The sequence below is a fragment of the Mugil cephalus genome, chromosome 18 (assembly GCF_022458985.1).
Source record: "Mugil cephalus isolate CIBA_MC_2020 chromosome 18, CIBA_Mcephalus_1.1, whole genome shotgun sequence".
Classification (NCBI taxonomy): Eukaryota; Metazoa; Chordata; class Actinopteri; order Mugiliformes; family Mugilidae; genus Mugil; species Mugil cephalus.
The window spans coordinates 13,176,997-13,185,795 of NC_061787.1; the positions used below are offsets into that span (position 1 = coordinate 13,176,997).

Genomic DNA, 8,799 nt, shown 5'->3' on the forward strand with positions numbered 1-8,799 from the left:
AAAAAGAATGGCTTGCAGCTGCGATTCAGTTCCCACTGTTTGTTTCAAAGAGCCGCTCAATAAATTCGGTTCGTTCGCGAATGTCACATCCCTAACGAACGTAGCCTACTAACATTTTGATAAATCTTAAAGGATGGCAGAGATGGAGTGTTTCATGTGTGTTTTCCTCCCGTGTTTTCCTGCAGGATTGCGACACTACTGCTCTGCCCTTAAAATGAAAGCCCCCCCAGCACCCTCTCTAGAAATCATTACAATCTCCCTCTACCTCTAGGGTCAGTAAACTAATAGTCATTCACCTGTGTGACAGAAAATCTTTCCGAAGTTGCCACTGGGGGCCGGTGAGGTTGTGTTTAAGGTTATGGAGTCGAGTCCGGCCAGAGAAGACTGTTTATTGTTTGGATGGATCCCGATGATTAAATGCGCGCCGGATCGAAAGTATTTCATCCCGAATGCAAAGGATGGTGATTACATATATAACCTGCTAATTGCCTGCCTTTCTGAACCTGGCAAGCAATGAAATCCTGTTATTCAGTGCTCGCCAAATATGGACATGCAACAAAGAACGACTTTATAAATAGTGGAGTGAGTATCGTGGCGAAGAGACGCCCCCCCTCATCATCCACTTGTACTTGTGCCTGTGCATAGCCTCCAGTCGTTTTTATGACCGCCACTGTTCTGGGCTAATGTTGGCTTGGAGTCTGTAGTGTATTCCTCAAAGGGATGGCACTAATATATTCAAAGACGCAAAGGCCCGAGGGTCTCTTTGGGATATTTTAAGACTTTGCCGTGCAGGGTTGGAAATAAGAAAGTTCATAATTACTAAAGAAGAGACTAATTAACTGACCTAGCTTTGGAATGAAAACCAGTTTAATAATGTCAATGATGTTTAAAAGCAAATGTCATTTTCCTTGACAGACTCCAACTGTGGCCGTTCCAAGATAAGACGCAGCAGTGCTCAGATATGAGTAATAATCAATGTCCAAACTCCGCACAGTTGGCTCCCACTGGACCTGCTTCACCTTTTATCTCCCACACAAGACCACACTGCGCTCTCTGTTTTGTGTTTTCATAAGCTGAAACAATTGTGCCCTCGATGTAAAATGTTGTAGTACGGTAACAGCCTCCTTCCTACTTCTATTTTCACCGCTGCTTCAGACAATGTACCACCGGGGAAGGTATATTATATTGGTTTGCATTCCAGAAAAAAAAAGCCTCCGCGTCAGTGGGCTGCAGAAACTGTGCGGTTTTTACCTCTGCAGGGTATTCCCACCATGCAGAGGAAGAAACGCCGTCTCTCAAAATCTGACAAATGAACCCAGACAAATCTATATAAATAATTGCTAAGTGGAGTGAAGAGGAGATGCCCATCATTCAGTGCGAAAGCCTGCACAATATCTCCTGGAAACGGAGGGTCATCCATCACTCTAAGACTTTAATTTGAGGTGTTTAGGAATCTTGCTGATGATTGTGTGAGAGCCAGGGAGAGCCCGGTCTTTGAGGTCTGCGGGGGTCTTTGCCGAGTGTATCTCGCCATGTGAGGAGCTGCCACCTGACACAAAGCGCGTTCAGACAAGTACAATACCTTTTGCCTGAGAATGGCCTTGAGTCTAGAGACGGAACAAACAAATCCATTGTCTGGTTTGCATTCAAATGGTTTAAACTGTGCAGGCAGGTTTCTTGACAGTTGGGTTATTACATCTTGTGGTGCTAGAGACAGACACACATGCACACATGCACACACACACACACACACACACACACTCGGACAGGCCTCATTTAGAGCGGAATGATGTCAAAATTAGTCCATTGACTGGTGGGCAGAGATTGAGGAGCCCACGGTAAAGAGAGTCTGGAGACTCCAAATAATCTCAAGTATTGATTCATTTTTAGCCCAGGGCTCTTGATGGACACTCACTTTAAAATGCTGTGATAGGTGGCATATCTGTATGACTGATCACTGAAGTTGTGCTTACGGTAAAGGTTGCCGGCCGTCCATAAATAACCGCCCGGTCTAATCAAACAGAGCGAGCTGATCTGAAGACATGATGACAGCTTAGTGGATGCGCGCCGTAATTTACCGCAAAGCACTCAGTCTCGCCATTAAATTTACATGGACACAGTGCAGCTAAAGGCTTAAAGAACAGGTTGGCTTTACATTCTCCCGTGCATGCCTTGTTTTAGGTCACAATCAACGTGCTGTAATTTTGAATCTCTTCTGGTCTTTCATGATCATGCAAGGCGCAGTTAATCGAAAATAAGAGTTAAAAGCCGAGTATACTCAATCAACGTTTAAGTCTGTGTAAATAAGGCAGCAAGGTACCATGTGAAACAATGCAATCTGATGTAACGCTATTCAGTGTGATAGAATGCTGCTTCCTCTTTTGGTAGAGAACTTTCATCTGTCAAGGGCAGTGCTGAAAATACTCCGTGGACGACTTCCACAAACCTATAAAAAGTCTCCAGGTTAACCGCGTTCAGAGAAATGTTTTCTTTCACCTTGCTGTGACACCAGATCGTTGAATTTATGGTCACGATACGCAACCGAGTCAGCTGGTATCGCTGTCATCGCTTAATATAGTGCAAGTATATTGCGTGTCTCTTCATTTATCCCCTCTAATGCAGTTATAATACCTGAGTGGTTGGTGGCTGCATGCCCTGAATGCTCATTTTTTTTCGCTGCACAGTCGCCTCTGTGTACTCAAAGGGTCCACCTCCTCTTTTCCTCTGGAAGTGGAGTCCTCGGAGCGTAATTTGATTATTCCAAAGCAGGTGTTTTCGGCGGAATGCTGATAAGAAGACTCAGTGCCTCTGACACTAAAGTGAGTTACATTAGATGTGCTTAAAGTAGTGGAGGGCAAGAGCTTATTATTTTTATTTATTTATTTAAATCTAATCTGTACGTGAAGATTGAATTGACTTCGAAACGCTCTGCTTGAATTCACAAGGCATTCCTTTAGTCAAACCGGAATAATATGTGATGCGTACAGAGAATGGGGAGCGAGTGATCTGGATTAATCCCGTTGCGGCCGTATTGAGGCACATTGCCTCAAAAAGTCCAATAAAGAGACTTTCTCTGTCCATCTGGCTGCGGGTAGCGCACACTTTCAAGAGATGCAAATTTGATGTGCTTAACATCCCACAGCGGGACCGTTGATGTAACAGTCAAATGTATATGTACGCCGCAGATGGATGTGGATATGATGTCGCTTGAAGGTACGTCCCCACATTTCGAGCCCTCGTGTGCATCCTTTCTAGCTCATCTGAGTAAGCATCTGCTGCTGTGGAATCGGGGCAAAGTTGCATCTGCGAGCCGGTGTTTCTCTGCATATCAGATCACGTCAACCCTCTTTGACATCCTCTCGGATTGAACCCTCTAATCCCTTTCCACGGCAGAAGAATGGTCTTAGCCGCTAATGATGTTGCAGATATACACTGTGGGCAAACAAAAGGAACAATCTCAGGCCCGTGATTGAGTCATCAGACCTTGTGCGCTCTTCCCTTTGACTGAAGACACTTTTTCGATAGCGCTGCACTGTGTAAACAGATGTGATGCATCTGTTACATTAAATGCAAAGGCTTGCCCTTGATGGGATGATTTCCATGTGGAATGAACTAGTAATTTATATCCAACGAGTCCTTTTCATACGAATTATGCAAGGAATTATTATTATTTTTTTTGTGGTTTTGTGGCACAGCTTAGATCAACTTGCCAAAACCACTGGTGTGATAATCGGCGCTGAACACTCTCCAACAGGGCTGCATAGCCTTTCAAATGCAGATGAACTAAAAAAAAATAAAAAAGAAGAAAAAGAAGGAAAAAAAAAACTACAAATGAGGTCAGCACATTCAAAGGGAAGTGTTCCCTGACATGTGTCTAATTGACTCTTAGCAGAATTCTAATTTCATCCCACGAGTCATCACAGAAAGCATAAGCGAGGAACGTAACCACTGAAGTGTCTGACTTAAACAGCATTACAGCGCTGTCAAGGGCACAGCCGATACACATATCCTCGCACTTAACCAGCTGCTAGACAGATATCTTTTCACCGTGTTTGCCAGGGAAATGATACCGATAGCTCTGACAACAACCTATGAAAACAAACACAATCCAAGTGACTGAGGAGTTGCTGGAAATCTGCTTAGTTTCTGTCGGGGTAGATGTGAAGACATAGAGAGATGCACTTACCTTTAGTGGTAACTTTAGGGCAAAGATGTAGCCACTTTAATCCAAATTTTCTCTGAATCAAACTGTCCTCCACCACCTTTTACGCAAGCTCTCTCCACCTTACTCCTTTTTCAGTTCCCTCTCTCACCCTGCTTTCTTCTTTGGTGCCCGTCGTTCATTATCCCGCACTCCGTGCACACTTTGAGCCCACGCTGGAACGAAGCAGATGCTTGGGAGTGCATGCACTGCACGAGGTGCCGAGGCTGCGGCGGTGGCGGCGGTGGCGGCGGCGGCGGCTTTGGAATAGCTGGAGAGAATACACAGGAGCTGTACCAAAAGTGGAGTGCGTCCGCGCGGCTGCAGAGCGACGACTGACTGAGGGGGAGCGAGGGAGGGAGCGCTGAAGTGAGAGAAAGAAGCTTGTGTGTGTGGGGTGGGGGGGAGTCAGCGAGAGAGGAAGTGTGTGTGTGTGTGTGTGTGAGAGAGAGAGAGAATGTGATTGTGAGCGCTGCTGGCTTGGTGGAGAGCGGCAGCCGTGATTGCGCTGGCGTAAGACAGTAGCGCAGCACCTCACCACCAGCACCACCACTGCCCTGAAGCCCCCCCCCCCCACACTCTCCCGTTAGGTCTCCTGAGCACTGAATCTTCATCATCAAGCAGATTAGAGCCATCTAGCAACCCCCCCCCCCCCCTCCAGGCAACACACACAGAGCCAGTGGTGTGTGCTGTGGTCACTGGGGACATTCTAATCAGAGACGCTTGGAGATGCTTCTTTTGTCAAGAGCTCATGTGGCTGTTGATCCTTTAAGGTCCAACTGAAATTAGACAACTTGTCTTTCTTTGCGGCCAGAAGTGAGTTAACGAGTCTTTTCTTTTGGAGCACATTCAATAGTAATCTGTGAGGAAGGGTTGAGGGCTGTTGGACATTGGAGTGACGGGAGTCTGGTGTCGGGAGGGTCCGTTATTCTTGACTGACTGACAGCTGAGACAGGAGGGTGAAGGGAGGGGTGGGGGTGGGCGTGAAATGCAAACAAGCATGCTCTATCAACTGCGACTTTCAACCAAAGACAGTTTTTGGCAAAATCGAAGGACTGCAGTATGTGCCGCAACAGTGTTAGCCGTGCAGGAATAAAAGCTGGAAATGTGCCAGCCGTCGCTTCCAAAGCTGCCACAGTTGACTACCCACTAACTGTGTATCCAACCTAATGACATTGACAAGTGCCTCTCAACCCTCGGGATATTTGTTTAGCTGTCGGGTACACTGTCAGTTTGCCAAATAGTTGATGTCCCTGTGGTTATAGACATTGCAGTAGGCAATGGACCAACTCTATTGTCAGGTCATTTTTCACCTTAAAGAGATGCAGCTAAGTAACCACCATTTATACAGCAAAGAGAAGCTGCGAAAGAGCCAAATTTAGTTTTCAGCTAAACTGAAACGTTATATAACCTGGGAGCCAGCCCAAAGTCACCAGCCCGCAAAATTTTGGTCTGGAGTTGCTCTATTGGGAACTGATTATGCTCTGGCAAAGATCTGCCAGAGCAATCAGCTCGTTTGGCACAGCACGATGAGTCTGATTGGCTGTAGGACAATCTAATTAATGCAGAAGTATCCTTTTCTCAATATCGGTTGAAACACGCCACTTAATGAAATCATGAATGTCGTGTTACCAGACTAAGAATCGAATATGGCTAGGCCAAGCTAGCATTCATGAAGCCATGGTCACAATGATACGCTATTTAAAAATTCTTAACTTGAAAACCGAAACTTAAAATTAGGACAGGTTGGACAACTTCAAGGTCAGGTTTTGGTTTTAATTTTAAAATAAGTATTTGGAGGTGACATTAGGAGCATGGCTAATGTTAGCTAATGGCCAGTTTGCTAATGGAGGATACCAGCTTGCAGCAATGCTGGAGTCGTGTGCAGGTGGAAACTGTTGCCGTTGTGAAATCTGTCTTTACACGGATCTATAAAAAGGTTATATGACACATGGGTGATGCGAATGGTGATGGGGGAGGGGTCTCGGAGATTGGGAAGCCTGGTTGAAAAAGGGGGCATCAGCTGGTTGTTGCTAATACCCATAACCTCTCAAAGAGAAGGAGCTAATAAAGAAACCCAACGGCTCCCCCACTCTATTCCCAACAGAGAACAGCACAGAAAGAGAATTACATCATCTGAACATCAAAACTTTAGGCGTTCCTCTGAAGTCTGGCAGTTGTCACTGATGGTGACCTAAATTCTCTTATTTTCATGTTGTGCATGATTTTAATATGCTGCCAGTTGCCTTTCTTGGTCATGCATAGAACACCGATGTCATCTCATCTCTCTCTGACATATTGAAGAACAACCACCTGCTTTAACCTTTAAAATTAGACCTTGATACCGTGGGGGAATCAACTGTGGCACACATCGCTCTATGGAAAAGGTTATTGAGGCATTAGCATTTAGTCCTCACCATATTTCATTCTGACTGTCTTGAAGATGGACAAGACGCTCAGTAAAACAAAATTCTCTTTCTTACCCTTTTCATTTTTTCTTTTGGTAAAACCTCTACTTTAATTTCACTCAAGAAAGCTAGTTCAAGAAATACGTGTTTGTATCTGGGAGTACGTAATTCTCCTTTCTATAAGATAATACATGTGTATACTTCAGAGTACTTTTGATTTGTCCTCAAAATGTACAAAGTGGTTTGAGTCAAGGCTCTTCTGTTAATGTGTAAGCCATCCCATTTCCCTTTCATTGTCTTTTAATATGACGGCTAACGGCCAAAATTAAATCAAATAATCTTCCGCCACTGCTGAGATGAAGTACTGTAATAGAAAAAGAAAAAAAAAGCATTCTAAAAACCCGAAAGCTGTATTTAAATGTAGTTATGCGGTATATTATGCGCTCAGCAGTCCTAGCTGACAACCCCGCTCCCAGATCAACTCTGTCCAGATGGCATGGCCCTGGAGGACTCCATTTTTAATCCTCTTGGCAGCAGCTTTGCTAAGCAAGAGGTGGAACGGATGCTCGGAGTCAGGCGTCAATCAGGGCATTTCAGACTGGCCCACTGCTGTATGGGGCACATAAGAGCCCCCACGCTGGCATGCATACGAGTGCATGACAGGAAAATTCTGGCATCATTCTACACAAAAGATTGACTGACATTTAATTGAAGGTCATGATACATTGTCACTGGCATGTCACTGCTGATATGTTTGGAGGCTCCAGCAGTGGAAGCATTCTGCAGCAAATGGGGAAAATTTCGTGTCTCAACTTTCTGCATCTCATTTCTTCAGAGAACTACGAAATGCACTGTCGACTTTACTCTTGACGTCAAAAATGAGCTACATACCAATAGAATATGGAGACACAAGAAGGAAGATAAAATTTTACACTTACAACAATAACTCGTAAATACTGATTTAAGCCACCGGAAAGGGCTTTTTTAATTTCAAATTGTGCTATGCATGCAGGGAGATGTATGTGTTGACATAGTAGCTGTGTGTGTTACTGAAGTTGGCAGGGATAAAAATGCATAAGAAGAATAATGAAGATTGTTCAGGCTTAGAGAAACAGCTAGAAATCTATGCAAATGCAGTTCAGTGTACTTACATGGCAATAAACCCTTTATCAGGCGAGGAACCATATTTCGTACCTCCCGCACACATTTAAAATTCCATCTCCTTGTGTCTTGGTGAGGTTTAGAACCATGTGGTTTCCACCCAACCGACTGACCACGATCGAAGCAACATTCTCAGTTGAAGTGTGGTCTGCATTCACGTAGAGCTTAAGAGCTTTATTAGCTAAAAGTGGCCCAATGGGACAATATGTATGCTGACAACTGCCTGAATCATCGCTAAACTTCTAATTGTCTAAAATACATGTTCATATTTATTTTTTGCCACTTAAAGTATTTGTATGACCTACAATGACATTCTAGTGTTAAGATTTTTCATTTGCAAGTATGTCTGTCAAACTTATAAAGAGGGTTAATCGTTTAAAGTGCAAGAGTGATCTCAGAATGTCGCTCCACCCATCCGTTAATGTTCTGAAACTCAAAAGAGAAATGGGAAAACTCTCTGGGTCTTTTGGGAACCAGGATGAGTAGTGCCTGCGTAGTTCAAATAAAGTTAAGCAAATATTTTATATTAGCGCTCTAACCCTGAAGATTATTTATTCAGACCAAAATAATTCTCTACTTTTACCAGGTTTGTCACTATATAACTATGTTTTTCTGTGAATGCATGCAAGTCCGTCAAAGGGGGTTTAATTTAAGCAAGTGTGCAACACTTGTGCATGATGACAGTTTATATAGGTAATGCTGGCAGGATAGCTTGGTGAGGAACCCAAATCATGTTCTACACAGTTACTCAATAACAACACCTTAGAAATGCTATTGGCAATTGGAATATATTCATTTAAAAGTTGCTGTCTGAGTGACCAAAAAAAAAAAAGAAAAAAAAAAGAAAAATTCCTGTCCAACGACGCAAATCACCACTTACTATTTCTGGTGAGACTTTTGTCCCGTGGTGTTTTTTTTCTTTATTCTGTACATGTTTTTGATCGAGAATAATGTTAGCTCAGGCCTTCAGGGGGAAAACAGTTCAATCAAAACCTCGGTTGTGGGGGTCAGAAATATGTTTATTGAATC

The 8,799-nt window shown here is 43.8% G+C and overlaps 1 protein-coding gene across 1 annotated transcript in view; it reads right to left on the minus strand.

Moving 5' to 3' along the window:
* The window catches only part of LOC124995598 (cadherin-12-like), a 97,326-nt gene extending 92,679 nt beyond the window's left edge, over positions 1-4,647 (minus strand). Inside the window, exon 1 of the mRNA XM_047568095.1 lies at positions 4,187-4,647. The gene's annotated coding sequence lies outside the window, so the exon portion shown is untranslated. The remainder of the gene's footprint in view (positions 1-4,186) is intronic.
* Positions 4,648-8,799: the final 4,152 nt, after the last annotated feature.